The sequence below is a fragment of the Meleagris gallopavo genome, chromosome 5 (assembly GCF_000146605.3).
Source record: "Meleagris gallopavo isolate NT-WF06-2002-E0010 breed Aviagen turkey brand Nicholas breeding stock chromosome 5, Turkey_5.1, whole genome shotgun sequence".
Lineage (NCBI taxonomy): Eukaryota > Metazoa > Chordata > Aves > Galliformes > Phasianidae > Meleagris > Meleagris gallopavo.
Genome location: NC_015015.2, coordinates 23185909 through 23205528, shown reverse-complemented (window position 1 = coordinate 23205528; position 19620 = coordinate 23185909). Strand labels below are relative to the sequence as shown.

Here is a 19620-nt window from a genome sequence, read left to right as displayed (position 1 = left end):
TTCTCTTCCTCTCCCACCCAGGCCTGGCTATATATAACCAAGGAATTACTCTGCTGCTTTTTTTTCCTCTCACATCCTGAGTTTGTTTCCCAGCTGCCTTGAAAGCCTATACTTTTTTTTTTGGGGGGGGGAGGGTGGAGGATGGGAATGAAGCAGACATTGCTATTTTTTTTTCAAATTGCAGTATCAAAAAAGATTATTCATGTCTAATGATTTCTGTTTTCATGGGAATTACGAGACATGTCAGTTGTCTAATCATAAAACAGAGCAACTTTTTAAAAATATGGATGTTTACATGCATCTCTTGACTGTATGTAATGGATAAAGGATGAAAATGCATATAAAGATTTAAAAAGAAAAGGGTAAAAATTAACAATCTTCTTTTCCTCTTCTGTTTTCAGAGAATTAACTAGGCTTCAAAATGAAAGTGAGGAAGAAGAGTCCTGGAAAGTATTAATTTGAACAGGAATTATTGATGGTAAGTAGATACTTCTTTATTTCTTTTATATTGCTACTACCAAGACAATGGCTAATGTGATGAAACTAGATGAGGAACTGTGCTTCTTAAGTAACAACTGAAAACTGCCCTTCTAATGGCAAATCAATGTCAGCTGGAGAAGGCAAACTTTGCAGCACAGATGTCAGGTCCTTTGCTAGATGTTTTGTGGATTCAGTTTGAAGAATGCCTTTTTCTTTAATGTCAGATTGTTGACAAAACTGGGTCATTCGAACACCTGTTTCACCTTCCTTTTCTTTCCCTATCCCCTCTAAAAAGTGAAATTATTTTATAGATACATTGTGTATCCTCTGTCATGTGTACAAAGTCCTTTGTCTCTATTCTTGGGTCCTTTCATCTGTATCTGAATTGCAGATACTGCATTTCTCAAAGATAAGCACTACTTCTGTAGAAGTTATACACACATCTGATTCTCCCAGGTTCTCTGTCAGACCTGTGAGCAACTACATCATTGGAGCTGGAAATAACTGTGTGCTTTGGGATATTCTAAATCCAGGGCTATGTTTCCTCAAATAGTGACATATTAAAAACGTAATATTACACATTCATATGCTTTTGACGGTCTATTCAGGAGCTGTAACATGCATTTAAATAAATGAATAATAATAAATATGTCTTAAAATCTTTTTTAAATACTGACTATAGAGTGAAATGAACTTCACTGAAATGTGAATTCAGGTGTGAACTTAGAACCCAAGCCTGTTGTGACATTATTTTTGTTTGATGCAGCTACAGGAAAAGCTCTTATGATCAGTAACATTAATAATTATGATAAGGATAAGAAGATCACAACAGCTTCTTGAACTTTCAAAAATGAGCTTCACAACCATCTCAGAGCAAGTTTGTTGCAGATGAGATGCTTTTACTGTTCACACAATTTCAGTAGTGATTGTGAATTTATCTGAAGACAGCTAAAGTACTCTGAATTATTGTGATCTATTTATATGGAATTAACTCTTGAAGGTTGCTTAAGAATTTGATGGATGATTTAAAAACAAAAAAAAACCTAAACAACAACAAAAGAGTTTTGAGGATCTCGTGGCCAAAACAGAACAAAAATATGGAGATAGGTTTCCTCAAATTGGGTTAGCCATTGTTAACAGCCTGCAGTTGGAAGACGTTGGCTGTATTTCCTGAACACTGCTCTCTCTTCACTTTGTTCTATTTCTGACTCTGCTGAAACCATTTGTGAATTGATTTATGTCAGAAACCTAGCAAAAAGGTGAGTTAGTGGGTTGGATTAGCTCAGATAAGAGTTCAGAAAGTGTTAAAATGATGCAAAGGAAGAAATGAGAATGTGCAGGTGGTGGTAATGAGTGTGAGAGCATAACCTGACCGTTTATGCAGCAGAAAGTCAGTAGATCTGTCCAGCAACTTGTGGAAGGGCTATTCAAAGTTGTTAGGCCAGAAATAGCCCATGTTACTTTTGAGTAGAACAGAATACAGCTTTTGTAACAGTGTAGGACTAAAACTAGGTAATCTGCCAAATTTTTCCTGGTCTTTGCTGTGAGTAGGGGGTGACCTTCCAGTATTGAATGAAACAATGATTCACAGAGAATAACTTTTGAAAATCTTTTAGCAGACAACAACAACATCTGTAGTCTCTCTCCTTCCCTATATGTAAACACATGAAAATATGTACCAACTGATATAGATCGTGCAAACCATTTATTATCAGAATTTGCTGAACCCTTGAAGGTACTGCCCTATAAATTCATAATACAGCAATTGCTCTATGTCTTTTTACATATTTTTTTATGTACCCATTTGGCTTGTTTGTGTAGTTGATGTTACAAAGCACTGTAAAGTTAAAAGGGTGATCTATATTTGTTTTCAGTTTGAGCCTGGATGTATGTGTATATACTTGTTTATATTTAGTTTCTGTAGGACAGTTTGCACTGTGCTCACGCTTCCTTGGTTTGTCAGTGGTGGTGGCAGTTGTTCCTCTGTTAGAGAATCAGTCCTTCTATCCTAACTAAAGGAACACTGAGGTTTAGAACTGTATGAAACTCCTTTTTGCTCTTTCTGCTAAATTTTTGTCAGAGGGCAATTAAGAGGAATTATACAGGCCTGAAAACTGCCCTATGTAGGGCATCAGTTTAGCTGATGGTTTTGGATTTATTTTTCAACTACTGGGGCAGATTAGACTGGAGGAAAGTTTTTGAGCTTCATGTCAAGTACCTACCAGGTAATGCTGGTAGGTTGAGGAAAACTAAGCAATAGAGGAAAACTGATGCCTATTCCTTACTACTCGTTTCTTTAGTCTGGGATTGTGTTCAGTTCCTGCATCTGGGTCAACTACATAACGATTGCATTCAAAACTATTCTTTGTTGTCAAAATCTGGGGAAAAAATAGTTTTTAATCTGTCTACCTGATTGTTTTTTTTCCTCTTGACTCTTCTCAGATCTATGAATGTTTTTGGTGGTCTTTTCCTTTATTTTCAAGTCAAGTTTCGTACTTAGTCTAATCCATTCCATCTATGAATTGCAATTTTGCAATTTATTAAAATAGATGAATGGTGAATTTTTCATATTCTGAAAGACATTTTGATCCTTTATTGGAAATGCTGGAAGCTGTTTTTTTGGCTTTTGAAGATAAATACTCCCTGAAAAAGGCTTGTATGTGTTGAGTTTTCAGTTTATTGAATAGGCACCTGAAATCTTGAATAGATATTTTTTATTTCTATGTATCAAGATGTATCAACATGTGATCCCCAGTGGAAAAGAAAATATCTTTCCAAAGGAGTATGTTGCTTATTTAGCTCTTACAAAGATCAAAGCTGAACCATCCTTGTGTGTTTCTAAAGTTTCAGTCTAGTATCTTTCTTGCGTGCAGAAGCAGCATATAATCTTTCTGTGTATTACAGTGAGTTTTGGATTTTTATTTTTGGATGAAACATTTTCCTCTAATGGTCTAAGTAACTTTAGATCATGAATTGATCTGAATTTAAATTTAAATATTCAAAATCTTAAACATTGAATGGGAATATGAGAAGTTATTCTGATGGATATTATCTGGCTACAAATTAGTATTTTTATAGTGCCTGAAAAATCAAATTTCAAGTATCATTGATAATCTATACCATTTATAATGTTTGAAGTTAATCTTTTACACCAAACTAAGATTGAAATATTGAGGAATTATTTTATATTAAGATCAGAGGAAATAGGCAGGAATAAACCAAGAGGTGAACAAATATGAACTTACTACTTGAAATAAACATATGTATGAAATAATAACTTATTCTTATTTTGGAATTGAGAAGCATTTAATTAACCCAAATAACTGAATAACTTGTTATAGGTTATACTTGTAATATATTAGTAGCTGGGAGATGCAGCTTGAGAATGTTAATATAGTGAAAGCTAACGTGTCCATTTCTTTAATCAGAAACATGTTTTATAATTCTTATAGTTTGACCAGATGAATGATTTTAACCTGTTGTAACCAAATGTCATTGTCTGTCATGCATCCAAATATGTATGCAGCATATGTAATACCCAAATGAAGATCGTAAAGACAAAAACCTGCATCAGTGTGATAATTCAATTTTTCTGATAACACATTCAGATCTACTTGGTGGTCAGTTCTTTGTTCTGTAAACCTGTTCCCTTTGATCTGGTCTTTTTGGCTCTGTTCCGGTAGCTGTCAGCTACAGGTAAAAATAGGAGAAGATAAAAAAAAAAGAAGTTTTGTCAAATGTCAGGCTTACTTTTACATAGAAACATTTAGTAGTTTCTTTTTTTATAGTATGATGTAATCATATTACACGTATTACAGTATTCTATTGTGTTTACATTTTGGTTATTAAATGGTAGCTAAGAAACACTTCAGAAATTGACAGAACCTGTCAATTGTTTTTGCACTTCAGTTGTGGCTTTTTTTGGTGTCTTGTTCTGTTTTTAAAGAAATGTTGAAATAAACCCTAGTCTAAAATGGCTGAGAAAAATGAAATGCCTTGCCAATTATAGAGTGATGCATTTGAAATTCTCCCAATGATGCTCATATTAAAGTTTCGATCAGGTTGATCTTTCCTAAAGATATTTGTTGTAATTGATATTAACTGTGTTAAAATTGGTTAATTAATAAAAACAGTGTTACTCAACAGGGAAATTTCATACCCTCAAGAGGGTTCCTTTAAGGCTGAATAATGGGGACTTCTTAGTCATTGTCTTTGCTAGCTCTTAGAAATAATATATGGCTTAAAATAAATGTATAAAATTCTATGTTTAATTACATAACAGTATTGTAAAACTAGGAATAGATCACTAACTGTTAAATTGCTCAGTTAGTTGGGCTTATTTGAAGAACTTGCATTTGGATAGAGACAAATGTGTGGTCCCAAATCTAGTAACATATTAGTTTAAATAACACTTAAAGGTTAGAGATGGTATTTGGTATTAGATGCTTGAAAAACTGATTTTGATTAGGAAAAAGGAGAAAATAGTTTGAAAGAGGAATTTTCTGAGCTTCTCTTGTGGTTTTAAAGGCTCATCAGTATAAAGGCTCATCAGCAAGCACAGATGGGAGGCATGATGCATTAGTGACAGTGCAGCAGGACTGTGTAGCATGCTGTCCACTTGAGAATGAAAAAAGGGAAGATTGTCATTGACTTTGAAAATGGAACTGAGATCTCACTTTACTGCTGAGGGAATGAACGTGTTACAGAAACTGCAGTCTTACCATTATGCTTCTCAGTATCACGTTTCCTTTTGCTAACCTTAGCAACTGTCTTACTCTTAGCCAAATTCAGCTTATTACTGGTAACATTTTACACCAACTTCTATGTAAAACATAATGTGTAACAGTAACAGGGATGTTAAATACAGTGAAATCTGTCCTTATCTTGAGGCATTACAAGCTTCTTTTCAATCAAATGCATATTAAAGGATCATGTTGCATCATCTTTTACAGTAGTTTTATCACTCCTTTTTTCTCTTTAGAAGTATTTTCCCTGCCAGACTAAGTGTAGAAATACTTATGACCAAATATTTGCCTTGTAATTCTGCCATTGAATATATGCTTTTCCAAGAAAAATGCTAATTGGTTTTTAGAAAATCCTGTTCTTAACGGTGCTTTTTGCACCCTCCTCCCCAACAATGTTAATTAATATTAATAATTTTCTTTTTTTTTAACCATAGAATGTACTCCTTTTACTTCTATATTTAAGATTGGCTTAGGAAGGCAGAGCTGTATATATATCTATTCACTCTTGATTCATCTCATTTTAGAACTTCCATTGCCTTAAAATGTTTGTTTTTTTTCCTGCATATTACAATTGCAGTGCTACACTAGAAGTCATGCATTTAATATCTCTTTATATGCAGTGATTTCTATTTAGTTCATATTTCCAATTTCCAATTGATTATCTGGTGACTGGTAGCAGTCTGGGATTGTTCCAGAAAACAATCATTCCATTTTTCCACATTACCAAATGATTTTGACTGCTGTCAGTGGTGTTATATGGCAGTCATATTTGGCACGAATGTAAGCTTCCTGTATTAGAAGGATGTGAGGAGATTGCTCATTGTCCTATGACTGTAACAGTGAATGATCTTATAACTCAGAGCTTTTTTTTTTTCCCCTCACAAACCCAAAAGCACCACTCAGCACTGTGCAGCTGGTCTATGAATGCTTGCAGCAGTTGGTGATTTTTATGCACCATCTGTATCATGCATCCTTTCTCCTTGATTATCTAGTCTTCATTTCAGCTTGATTTGGTAGTTGCTGAAGTCAAGCAAATACGGAAAAATTATGTATGCTTTTGTTATACGTACATAATACTCATCTGAGAAGGATGATGTTTCTTTGGAAGGGAAGCAGAGGGAAAACTAGTGTAAGGAACCACAGATATTTTCAGAAGGGTGCCCTAGAAAGCAGTTAATGGAGTTATGGGAACTCGGAGTTTTCATAATTTCTTACTGCTGTGATTAGTATCCCATAGAACATTGCAAAGCCATCTAGTAATTGTATCTTAAGCAATGGTAAAGATGCCTCTGGAATGTCACCTGTATGGTCATCTTTCTGTTGACAGAAGATCTAATGAACAGGAGCTGGAATGCAGGCAAGGACAAGTGTATGTGTGCTGTAATCCACCACTGATAACAGTAGGTTTGTTCTTCTAATATAGCAGTGCTATTGGAGTATGTTCTTAAGTTATTTTACTCAAAATATTTTATGGTGTTTGTACTTTTCTAAAATATTTTCTAAGCTAAACTCTATTCTAAACTATTTGTATTTTCAGTTAACGTCTAGATCTTAGATACTTGCACTAATTTTGTCCCACTCTGTTATTTTCCAATCTACCACTCTTTATTTTCTTATGCTCTTTTAGCTAGTTACCTGTTCTTCCTAAGGGATTCCAGAAAAGTTACTTATGCGTACTTGGAACCTCTGTTTTTCAATTAGTAATTGTAGCTATTACCTTGTGGATAGTTCTTAAACTATGTTACAGTATGAAATAATTTGTATGTGAACCTGAATTATTAAGCTTTGTTGGAGGGAGGAAGACAATTAGCGCTGAGGCATCTAAAATTACTTGCACAAATTGTGAATTGAAATCATTCCATGTCAGCACTTTGCAGTACATTTGAAACGATACATTTCTGAAAACGGCTTGTGTTCTGATAATACATTTTGAGTCAAAAGTGATAGCATGCACATGCATTCCAAACATACTACAGAATCACAGAACTCTTAAAACAATTCCAACGTTTTTCAGCTGATAACTTATGGCTTTTAGTTTTTGCTGTTCAGTGCAGTAGCAGCAATCCAGGGTATGTCAGTAGGATGTGCTCAGTATAAAATAATCTCTTGAGTTTGGGGGCATTTTACAACAAGACTAGAGTTTGTTGTTATTTTGGTGGTTTTCTAGAGCAGAGAGCATAGCAGAGAATGTTGCTAAGTACGAAGAAAAGTTAAGCTCTGTTCACAGAATTGTTTGGATGTAATTCATGCACTCTAGTGGCTTCAGGAAGTATCTTGATAACGTAAGTGCTCCCACGCCCTCACTCTGCTTGTTTCTTCCACATACGTGCCTTTTGAAGCAATGATCTTTCAGGCTTGAATTCTGTAAATCCCTCCAAGTTTTCCTCTCCTGTGTTGTGTTTTGTTGTTGTTGTTTTCCCTCTTGTCTTATATTGAATGATTGCTCATTGCATGCATTTCATTCTTTCCTTTGCACTTACTGTTTCATAATTTAGTAACTGGTTGTATACAAATCATCTGGAGATGGAGTAGATGATAGAGAGCATGAGATATTTTCCCTGATGCATGCCAAATACGATTCTGTATGGTTTCTTGACTACTACAGATCTTGTCTAGCACTGTATGTACTGAGACTCAAAACAGGCTATAAAGAAGCATCAGAAGAATTAACTGACTGATAATTTGAACAGAATGTTCTTGTAAGTTAGTGCAGGTATGCTTTGTTCAAATCTGTAGACTGTCACCAAGTCACTGCCAGCTACTTTCATTAGTGTTTTGTATTTCAGCTGCTTTTTAGTGACCTTTAAAGTGAGTATATGCCCACAAGCATACAGTGGTTTTCACATTTAGAATCTATACCTTTTAGCATTCAGAGTACAAGCAAATGCTTTATTCTTTTTTCTTTTTGTATACACCTACGTTTTTTTCTGAAATGCAATTTGTTACTCTGCTTAATGCTTTTGATTTATTTTCATCTAATTCTTAGGCAGCTGTGATGAGTAATGAACTGTCCTACTCTTCTAAAAGATTGTTGTATTTATGAATTGATTATCTTTCTTCAGCTGCTCACTATGACTACTGAAGACTCCTGAAGGCATGAAGTATTGTGCTGTTTCTCCCTCACCCCCTTTTTCCTCTGAACTACTTCATTCAGTTAGATTCTTCAGTGTTTTTTCTGGGTGTTTTTTTTTCCCTGTCATTTTATTATACAAAATTCAGAAACAGACTGGAAATAAGTTTTTCCTAAGTGAGCAAGTTATTTTGTAACAAGCTAAGAACCAGATGATTACTAAACTACATCTTAAAAAAAAAAAAAAAAGTGTCAATTATGAGGTTGTTTTGATAGAACTGATGGCAGCTCGAAGGGTTTAGGGGAAACTAGTGTTTATTATCAGAAAAAAGGATTTTTTTGGTTCCACTTTGTTTTATTATTGGTAATAATCTCCTGAACATTTTAAAAGCATCTGGAATTACCAGCATGATAAATATGTAAGGACCTTTCACTGGTAATGTGAGTGCTGTTTTCATAGAAGGTAGCTCTATCTCAATTGGTCATAATCTATTAGGACCAGATACTGTTTATATTTATTTAATAGAATTTTGTTGCATAAAATTAAGTATATTGATATCTGTACCAGGAAAAAAAAATAGAAGATGACAAATTTAAATGAATCCTATTTTAAAAGAATTCCAAAGGTTGTGTTGGAGGCAAAAGATCTTTAAGTTTCATTTTTGTACCAGGCAAATCTGGAGAGACTTTGAGAAAGAGTTGTTTGGTGTATGTGGTATATTATATAGTGTGGTATATTGGTTTGTCTAGTGATCTGACCAATGAACTATACTTTGTTTTCTGTTGTTTGCAAGGCTTTTCAACACTCACTGCTGGGAGTATGAAGATGTCCTGTAATAAGAGAAACTGACATTTTGTGAACTTGTAACTCAGTGAGGGAACAGGAAAAACTGGAATGTATGGTTGTTTTCTTAATAAAGTGTAGTGCGAGCATGAATCTTATATCATTCAAGGAACTGTGCTGGATCACATGTAATTCATTGTAAGAATAAATTATCAGGAAAGCAGAGACTCGGAGTTTTTCTAAATAGACTGTATTGAGAACTTCTGCATTATACACAGAAGTAATCTTGACCTAGTGTCAAAATTTGTGTGCTCATCTCTTACGCAGAGTGGGAGTGAAGAAAGTTAGTGATGAGCATGTGTTGGGATCTGAGAGCAGGTCTTCTTTCGGGTAGATAATGCATTTAAAACAACAAATAAGGAAGCAATCTGAATTTAACAAAAGAAACCTACAAATGTAGCATTTCATGAAGAAATGTTGACGTGCTATACTGAATAACACATAACCATCATTTTACTTTCTGTTGTTGTTGTCATTTTATGTTTTTAAACACTGTGTATCAAACAGAAACAAACAAAAAAAACCCAACCAAACTATTTTACACATTATAGACATAAACTTTCATTGGGTACAAAAGAAATTGTTCTTCTTTCCCTTGTGCCCCGAGCCTTTCTGTATTTCACTGAAACTGTTCTTATGCACTTAAATGACCATCAAATTTTTCAGTTCAATTCAGTTTGTGTTGGTTTAAGTTTAGCAAAATGTCAAAGAACTGTTTTGAGTTCATTTCTGGTTCAAGAGAAAGCGAGATTTTAAGTGAAACAGTGGCCTTAAATGTTCCCGATCTTAGGGAACATTCCTTAGGGAAAAGAACTGAAACATTTTGTGTAGCAGTTGTTGCTGTTTATGGCATAAGTAATTTAGTTTTGTGTATTGTAATATGAATATTCAAATATTTTTAAAGTATTTTCTGTGCTCCGACAATGCATTTTTATTTTTATGTGTAACTGAGTTTCTTTTTTTTTTAATAATTAAATTGAAACAGACTCTTTGGCATTTGTAGATCTGGTGGTAAGCACACAGTTATTCTTCCTAGCATCAGAAATGTCTTGCAGTTTGAGAAGTATTAATGGAGCCACAAAAAGCAGATCAGTATGCTGCTTTCTTTATTTTTTGTTAAATGTGCACTGGATCTGAACTTTTGGTCACCCGGTGCTAATTTAGACCTACGTCTCTCCCATCATTGCTCTGAAAATAAAGGCAGGCTGATATACTTAAAATGCGTACTCAATTGCGTATATGTTTTTAAAAGTTTAATTTCTAACGTATGAGTGAAATAAATGATTAAACAAAGCTCTCCAATTCAGGGTATTTTGGTTAATGAGAACTGGATCAGAAGTATTCCTTTTCTCTGGAGCCGCCTGTGTGAATCACAGTGAGATAAACTCAGCTTAGATAATTTGCGTTTTGTTGTTGCAAGGAGTTTTTCTTTGAAAAATCTTCAAGTCTGTTCGTAAGTATTAGACAACTTATAAATAAGGCAGCATAGAAGCATTAAGTACTAATTTATTTATTTATTTATTTTTGGTAATATGAATAACTTTAAAGAAGAAAACTTTAAAATGTTGGGTATGTAAAATTACTAGTTACAACTTGCAGTATATATGGTCACAACTTCCTTTCCCTAAAGGAAAATTAATACTCTCCTTAATATTTAGTATTTGAAAATAAGTTTCTGAAAGTCATGACCTAAAAAAATTATTCTGCTACAGCAGTAGAACATCATAATATTGTGTGAATGTTCTCAAGTATGGCTGGTTATGTTTTTTTGTTTCCTTTTCCTTCAGTGTCCTTAATGTCAATTTGAAATTATTTAATAAATAAGTAAAATTCACCTGACTGTCATATTCAAATGGGCTCTTTTTGGCTCTGCTTATTTAAAAAAGCTTACATCAGTTTTGACTTTCTCATACACGGATGCTAATGTCACCTGATGCAGAAGTCATATTTAGTGATCTGTTATTGTGCTCTCTGCAGCCTTGTTGAAAAACATATGGTGATGCTCTCTTCCCATGCTATGGAATCTAAAGTGATAAGATAACATGAAATTCATGGCTGTTATATGTAAGTTATTTGAATTCCATTACCATAGGTGTAGGGAATGATTTAAGTTCCTTCATAGTAACTGCTTATATGTGTACTTTGTTTAGCTTTCCTGCGATGGCCCTGTATTTAAGCTGTTGCAGTGTAAACATCATTTTGCCCTACAGAATCCTCAAGTGTTTTAGTTCCATTATGCTTATAAAAATGGCTCGTAAAATCCTGTCTTTTGACTCAGGCAAGCTACCAGAGGGTTTCACTAGCGTTAAGCATCTGTTTATCTGTTACATTTCATAGTCAAAATCTGCCTTCCTGTATTCTTTAGGATTTTTTTTCATTAAAAATTTACTTTCTATGTGAGAATGATATCAGTATCATCTAAGATCAGGTTTATGAGACCCCTTCTGTCTTATTTTCTTTCTTCTTATTGTCCCTTGGCCCATGAACCTGGGGCTGGTTGCTGGAGATTTTTAATTGTCTTCTCAGTGTACTTTTCTATGTAAAATCTTTGATTTTTAGCAAAACCAACTTAAAAAACCAGAGTTCATTTCTGAGGACTCCAAGGTAGATAGTTGTGTAAATAATGTTGGGGATATTTGGGGAATATCCTCTCCTCCACTTTCTTCTGCTGCCATTTAGGTTTTAATTCCAAGTTTCTGTTCTGTTGACTTTTAAACGGGGGGGGGTTGTAAAAATCTGTATGGAACATGGCTTGTCTTTCACATCAATGTTAAAATGTACCACCCACTGCCTCACTGTGCTTACATCTGTTGTTTGGTCTCCATAAATGTTCAGCAACTGTCAGTGAGTGTCCATGGGTGCCGTTTTTTCAGTGTGGAGGATTTCAATTACACAACTTTGCTTCATGTGCAAGTCTACGTCAGACATCATTTTGTCAGGTGGCCTCTCTGCTGCCATCTGTTACGTGGCAACAACATGTAACAAAATATTGGTGGGAAGGTTCAGCCTCTACTGCCGTATCTCTAGCATCCGTCTCCTACACTGTGGGCCAACATGATAAAATAGAATCATAGAATCACCAAGGTTGGAAAAGACCTGAAAGATCATCCAATCCAACCGTTAATAGGAGGCATTACTTTTAGAGCAGTCATTGTAGATCAGTCTGTACTTGGACATATTTTGCTGGACCAAGTCTCTGAGACTGGCATGCAATTTTCATCTGTGACTGGCCTGTGTGTGGCAGGAACCTGCAGTAGAAGTGTTTCCAGAGCGGGGGCTGTGGCTGGAGGCGGCTCAGAGCCATGGAGGGCCTTTTGGAGTGGAACAACACACCTCTGTTCTAATGCGGCTGCTACAGGGAGGCTGAGCTATTCAGTAATAAAGGAAGCTGTGTCCTAACAAAAGCCACGCAGAAAGTGGGGACAAAAGGATAATATCTGATATAAAAGAATAGAGAGTTATTGAAGGAAATGCCACTTGTAAGGTCAAGGAATTATGGCATGCTAATAATCAACAGCTAAACATAGGAAGAACTGACCATGAAATAGTTACATATATATTACAAAGCGGGCAGGGCGTTTACCAGGGAGGAAAACAACACTTCTCTCTCGAGTAGTGAATAGGTGCAAGGATTATATGAGTTGTTGTTGTTGTTTGTTTTTTTTCTGAAGGCTTGGCCTTTTTTAAAAGCATATGTAGACCTCACATTACTAATTTGAAATATTTGAATGCCGTTTCACTGGAGTTAATTATGAGAAAAGAGACAAATTTAAGTCCTTATTTACAATAAGGCCTTCATGTAGTTTTAATAACTACAGACTTCATATGACAGTGGCCGTATTCTTAGACTGCTTACTTCTTGAAGTAAAAGAGCCTTTGTTTAATACAAATAGTTTTTTTTTTCTGAAGTAGTTGTATGTGTATATATACACCTATATATAAATAAAATGATCTTCCATATTAAAGAAAATCGCTCTCTGAGGTTGATAGTTTCTAACCACCATGCTATGATGGCCAATTTATGACTTACTGATAGTTGCATTAAAAACAAAAATAGAAAATCTGATTAACAATTGTACAATCAATAGGTGTACAATCAATAAGTGTACAAAGGTTAGGCTAAGTAGGATTATCGTGCTGGAAAGATAACAAATGAAAAATGCTCTTGTAGGCTCACAATAAACTCCACGAGGAGTGATCTCCACAAAGAGATCTTTCCTCAGTGGCAGTCAACACTTATATAGGATCTAGGAGGATCTGAAGTCACTGTAAAGGTGTAAGCCAATAAGCCAGCAACTGAATAAACAATTTCTGGCTTAAATGCAGTCATGACTTGCAGCCATAAATAGAAAAACCAAGCAGGAAAAAAAAAACAACAAAACCAACCCACAAGAAGTGTAGACCTGTGTTCTCGCGGCTGACTTGTTGCTTGCCTCAGGTGATCAATCAGAGGTTCAGGCTGTGATCAATAGTTCCCATACAACAGTGTAATCTTAATCCTTGATGTTTTTAAACAAAATTAAACAAAGAGCTAATACTTTCAAAAAATGCTTTAAACGCAGTACATTTTAAAGCCATATGTCATTCTCCTTTGGTATGTGTTATATAAATTCTGAAAGGAAAAGTTGTTGCCAGCTTTGTCTGAGATTTTGACTTGCAGCTTTCACAGTCTGGTTTATTCATGGCCTTGCTACTGTAGGAAGTAATTTTGAGTGTTTCAATTTATTCATCTTTGAAGTTAAAAAAAAAAAAAAAACATCACAGTCAGTGCTCTTTACTGTAGTGATAGCCAAGATCAGATACAGTAAGCAGTCAAATTTTGGTGGCCTGGAGTTCTATGAAAGCTGTAAAGCAGTTTAAATGAGGCAACATAAACCTGCTAATTCAAATAGCTTGCCATACTTGAATTAGTTCATTGCTTATAAGTCAGGTGTCTCTGCTGTATTTTGTGGAGTGTAAAGTTAAAATCATAGAATGTGCTGGGTTTAAAAGGACCACAATGATCATCTAGTTTCAACCCCTCTGCTATGTGCAGGGTTTCCAACCACCAGACCAGGCTGCCCAGAGCCACATCCAGCCTGGCCTTGAATGCCTCCAGGGATGGGGCATCCACAACCTCCTTGGGCAACCTGTTCCAGTGCATCACCACTCTCTGGGTGAAGAACTTCCTCCTAATATCTAACCTAAACCTCCCCGTCTCAGTTTAAAGCCATTCTTTCTCCCTTGTCCTATCACTATCCACCTTTGTAAACAGCCGTTCCCCCCTCTTGTTTATACGCTCCCTTCAAGTACTTGAAGACCATCATGAGGTCTTTCCAGAGCTTTCTCTTCTCCAAGCTAAACAATCCCAGTTCCCTCAACCTTTCTTGATAGGAGAGGTGCTCCAGCCCTCTGATCATCTTAGTGGCCCTCTTCTGGATCTGCTCCAAGAGCTCCACATCATTCCTGTACTGGGGGCCCCAGGCCTGGACACAGTACTCCAGATGGGGCCTCACAAGAGCCGAGTAGAGGGTACAATCACTTCTCTTTCCCTGCTGGCCACCCCTTTTTTAATGCAGCCCAGCTCAGTGTCCTGAAATATCTATGAAAATAGAGTAGCATTTAAAAGAAAATTGGAAAGTCAAGGGGAATTTTTACCCATTAAGATGTGTATATTGTGGCACAGTCTATTAAAATTAAGGTACCTACTTCTTTATCATATGTCAAAGTTAGTATTTCAGAGATCTTTTAGAGTGCTTTTTTTTTTTTTTTTTTTGTAGTAAATGCATTGTAGAATAGTTCATTTTAAATTATGAGATGGTGATTCCAAGTGAATTTTTTTACTTCAATAATGATCACTTCAGACATTTTCTCTCTAATGTGGCACACTTGAAATCATATTCTGGCATATCTTTTGCTCAGTTATCAAATCACCAGTTCTCCAACTCTCCTACGTGTAGCAAGGAATGCTTTTAGCTCAGTTCTGTGACTTTTCCAGCTTCTGAATATGGTACAGCTTTGCCTATACCAGGAATTTGCAAAACCATCTGGTTGCACATAGAACTCATGTTTTCTTATGGCTGTCAAGTGTCGTGAATTTTTGCATAACAATTACAAACACAGCTTACTCACCTGTCTGCTCTTTTGTTTTGATTTTTAAACATCCAGTTAAGTTGTAAACAGACTGGTGCTAAGTTTCTTGTTTATTTTAGATATTGCACGTTGCTTTGATGCCAGTCAGAGAAGAAAGATCTTACCTCTGATCTAGTTTCTGATATTTGCAGCTGTTACGGAGTGATGTGCAGAAGTTGGTGGAAGAGAAGATTTGGTGAGGAGCTTCAGCACCAGCAAGAATGAAAGTATCAAATACTAGCTAGAGGTTGCCTGTTCCTGCCCCTACCACTCTGTTCCTCACCCAAGGTATTGCGATTATGGTGCCAGTTGGCAGCACTGTCTCCCAGCAGCATCTGTATCTTTCACCATTTTCTCCAGTTGCAGCCTCTGGCAAATGCCCATTCCTAATAGTCAATTCTTCAGTGCTCCTGAGCCTGAAGACCTCCATAAGTACCTTCAAGAAACAGTTTTCACCTGGCTTTGTATCCCAGAATACACAACTGCTACTGTAACCTGTTTTTTTCCATTTCTACCAAGCTTATTACCCCTTCATTTTTCTACATGCATCTTTGTCATCACCGAACTATGGCTAAAAATTTTATGCAGTTTTGTTTCCAGCATTTCTTGTAATGGCAGTAAGAGGTTAATGTTTCTATATGATTGTATATATTATATGTACTATGTAATTCACATAAAATTTCATATGCTGCTAACCATGGACTTGTAGATACTTTTCAGTCTGTTGACTTGTTTAAAGTAGTGCTGATTGCATATGTAGTAGTTTGCTTTACATGCTGTTTCTTCAACTTTTATTATGGTAACTGCAGAAGAGGCAGCTTGTACTTCATTCCCAGCAAAGCACTGAAACAAAAAGTGAAGAATTTGCATGAATGATTCTGATAAACCTGGATTCTATTGCAAAACTATGGAGGAAAGTAACTTCTTGGAGGAGGGGGGAAGCATCCCATTATTAAAAACAAACAAACAAATATGAACATGGAACTATATGTAGTATGAAAGATGTTATCTGCTGTATTCTGAGTACCTTTGGAAAATCAGTTCTTTACTTAAAGCTCCTAATTACTGTGAGAAGATCAGCTTGATATAAAGAAAAAAGATAAAATTTGGAGAGCATTAGGTTATTTTAAATTTGTGGCATTTGGAGAAAAAAAAAAAAAAAGTTAGGTCCTGGTGGCCAACAGGTTGTCTGGGAGATTATCAAGTTTAGTAAGCATTGTTGAATACATTTTAACTGAGACATGCTAGAGAGCCTTGGGATCTATTCTTCTGAGAATTGATAGCTAACGTGTAGCTTGCATGCAGCTTAATCACAGCTTTTGTTTTGGAATCACATCATGACTGATCATGCTGACACAGGGACTGCTGGTTAATGTAAATCCTCAGCTGTTGGAGAAAGCTAATCAGCAGCGTGTTACATGCAGTTTTGTTCTGATTTCTTTCTCTCTTCAAGATCTGTGATGTGGTATGTGGCTATCGATCATGCTAAGATTTTGGTGTGTGGATATTATGTAGGCTAGGAAGATTGGCTTTCTTTGCTTTAGTGGTATTCTACTGATTCTCAGAAGTGTTTCATGAAACTATGGGCATTAAGTTCAATGTTTTATTCAGAACATAGTAAGTTTTAAGTTTTGTGAAGAAAGGCATGCGCTTTTTTTTTTTGTTACCAAGTCCTACCTGAATTGTTCAGGCCAAAACTCAGTTATTTTTAAATTCTGGTAGACTTGTTTATTTCTAGTAAACATCTTTGATGCTTCAATTTAAATTTGAATAAGTGGCAGAGAATCCATCAGTTCATTAAATCATCTGTTTCAATAGCTTGTTCCTTTAGCGCTTCACATTTATAGGTGTAGGTTTTCCTTTCCCTTTCTCATAAGATTAGTTTGTCTAAACTCCTAGGCCTTAGATTATGATATGGCTTTCTTTGCAAATGTAATAAACAATTTATCATCAGGAATCCTTTATTTTTTCATATAAAGTTATTGTATCTTGCTAATGTTTGTATCATTTCCACAGATTTACGCTCACTTTTTGAAATTAGGTTTTTGCAAGAGCTATCAGTAGATTATTAACTTATTACTCTGGAGAAAGATTATGCTTGATGTTTGAATTTTTAATAATTTGTTCTTGGCTGTGGCTATATTAGACTAGACTTGTATGGTGTTAATAGAGTAAGCAAACAAGAATAAATAAACCTTTATTTTTATGTAGTTGTACTGTTCATTTATAAGATAACTGTATCTTAGAAAGGCATTTGGTTAGTTAATAGAAGGGAAAGGTAGTTTTTTTTACCTTGCTATATTTCTGGTTAATGTATTATTTTAGTAGTTAAAAAGGGATTGTAAAACCAAATACTGCTTTATTCATTGCATATTAAAATGAGTCTCTCTATATAATTTTCTTAGAGGAGCCTATCATTCTGGCAATTCACTCTCTTCTCTCTCCGAAAGAAAAATCCCAGTTAATTTTTATCTAGGCATTGGAGAGAGAACCTTGAAGGCATTTGGAAACTAAGCTGCATTTCTCTTTCTAAGATACGATCCTCTTTTTTGCTTAAAATTGTATCAGTAACTGCCTACATGAAATGCTTAGTTTGTTGATGTCTTGTCTACCTTTGATTAACTTCGGTTAATTCTAAATTCCTCTTGAACTGTTTCAGGTTCAATGTTCTATGTATACTTTCTGCTTAAAAATCCCGCGTTGCTGGTATTTCCTCCTGCCAGGGAGTTTTCTGTGCTGAAATTAGAAATTATAGTATATGAAGACTTCATTACTGAATAAATCTGCACTTGCAATGAAATTCAAATGGGTAGTGAATTCCATTAAAAAATGTTTAATTAGAGAATAATCTGCTGATTGTATAATAATCTGCTCATCTCAGACAAAATTATAAGGGAGTATACAAAGGGAAAATCACATAGATTGCTTGGAGGAATCCATAGAGATATACAATTAGGCTTTTATGGAAGCAGTAGTAAAGCTGAAGGTATGGATGTAAGAATAAATAAGACTTGTGATTATGTTTGCTTATTTCCTATAATGCATATAAATAGAAATTAAGAAAGAAAAAAAGGAGTAACTTTACACAATAATGAAGTGTACATACAGAATACTACAAAATGTATGTCTGCATTCTAGAAAAAGCATTAGAAAAGGAAGTGGCTGAAAGTGTGATTTGACTCACGCTACAAGGAAGAATATTAGACTGGAGAAGAACAAATATGTGTGCAATTCCTTATGGACTGCATCTGTTACCTATTTTAGGTAAAGATGATGTTGTGATATGACTGTCCCAAATATAATGGATTCTAGTGGAAGTTGGGTTACAAAGTAGATAATGGTTGTGATGATCAGAATAATGTGCAAGTATTATTTTGCTTGTGTTACCAGAATGGTAGACTGGACTTAAGTATAATGACACCATGTGGAAAGGATTAATAATAAGAACTTCTGTTTATAGGATGGGAGCTCATCAATTTGAAGAGGTATACATGCAGGAAGATTTGGAGCTTTCATGATTGAGGACTGCTAAAATAAAGTGGCCATGAAAAAGACAAATCGAGTCTTGGGATGCATCAGACAGAGGAAATCCAAGAGAGAAATGCAAGTATTTGTTTCATGCAAGATACTGGCAGTATTTTATGTGTTGTGTATACAATTCTGATTCCATATATTATGAAAAGACTTAATCTGAATGGGAGCTTGTCCAAGATATGGAAAATTTGTAAATCTCCTGTGATGAAGTGCTTGTCCTATTCAAAATAGCACATAAATCTGAGAAAGATTATGGCTGCTTTCCGTGGATGCACTTTTTGGGTACAGAATATGCACAGACTAAGCTCTCTAACCAGAATTTATACTCGTGCAAGAAAACAAGTACAGATTCACAGTGTATAAATTTAGTTAGAAAATTAAAGAAGGCCTTTAAGCATTGGAAGTAGGAATTTTGCACCAGTGTTCCAGTAATGAATGGGTTAAGGAAAACCAGTTGTAGGTGTGGTTGTTCGTTTTTTTTGTTTTGTTTTGTTTTGTTTTTTTGTCGTCCCTCCCTCCAGATGAAACTTAATTAATGAAGAGGCTTACATGAAATATCAAGATGTAGATTTTGACTGAAATCTTTTCTAAGCCCATAATACTTTCTACCTATTTGCTTATTTGTATCAAAAACTAGCATCATTTTAATCTTAAAATAATTATTACTTTAGTTTCCTTTGTCAGAGGCTGTGCTATCACAGGTAGTCACACAGGAGTTAGAATTTGCAGTTTTTTTCCTAAGAACTGAGCAATGTACTTTACTTAAAGTAGTGTGCTTTCCAATGGAGATAATTTAGTTGGTGAAATTGTGTATTAAGTGAAATTAACTATGATGA

At 35.2% G+C, this 19620-nt stretch overlaps 1 long non-coding RNA gene across 1 annotated transcript; it reads left to right on the top strand.

Moving 5' to 3' along the window:
• Window positions 1-376: 376 nt before the first annotated feature.
• On the top strand, window positions 377-18853 carry LOC104911114. The gene is made up of 2 exons (XR_004159899.1): window positions 377-478; window positions 18711-18853. It is a non-coding gene; the product is annotated as an uncharacterized LOC104911114 (long non-coding RNA).
• The last annotated feature ends 767 nt before the right edge of the window (window positions 18854-19620 follow it).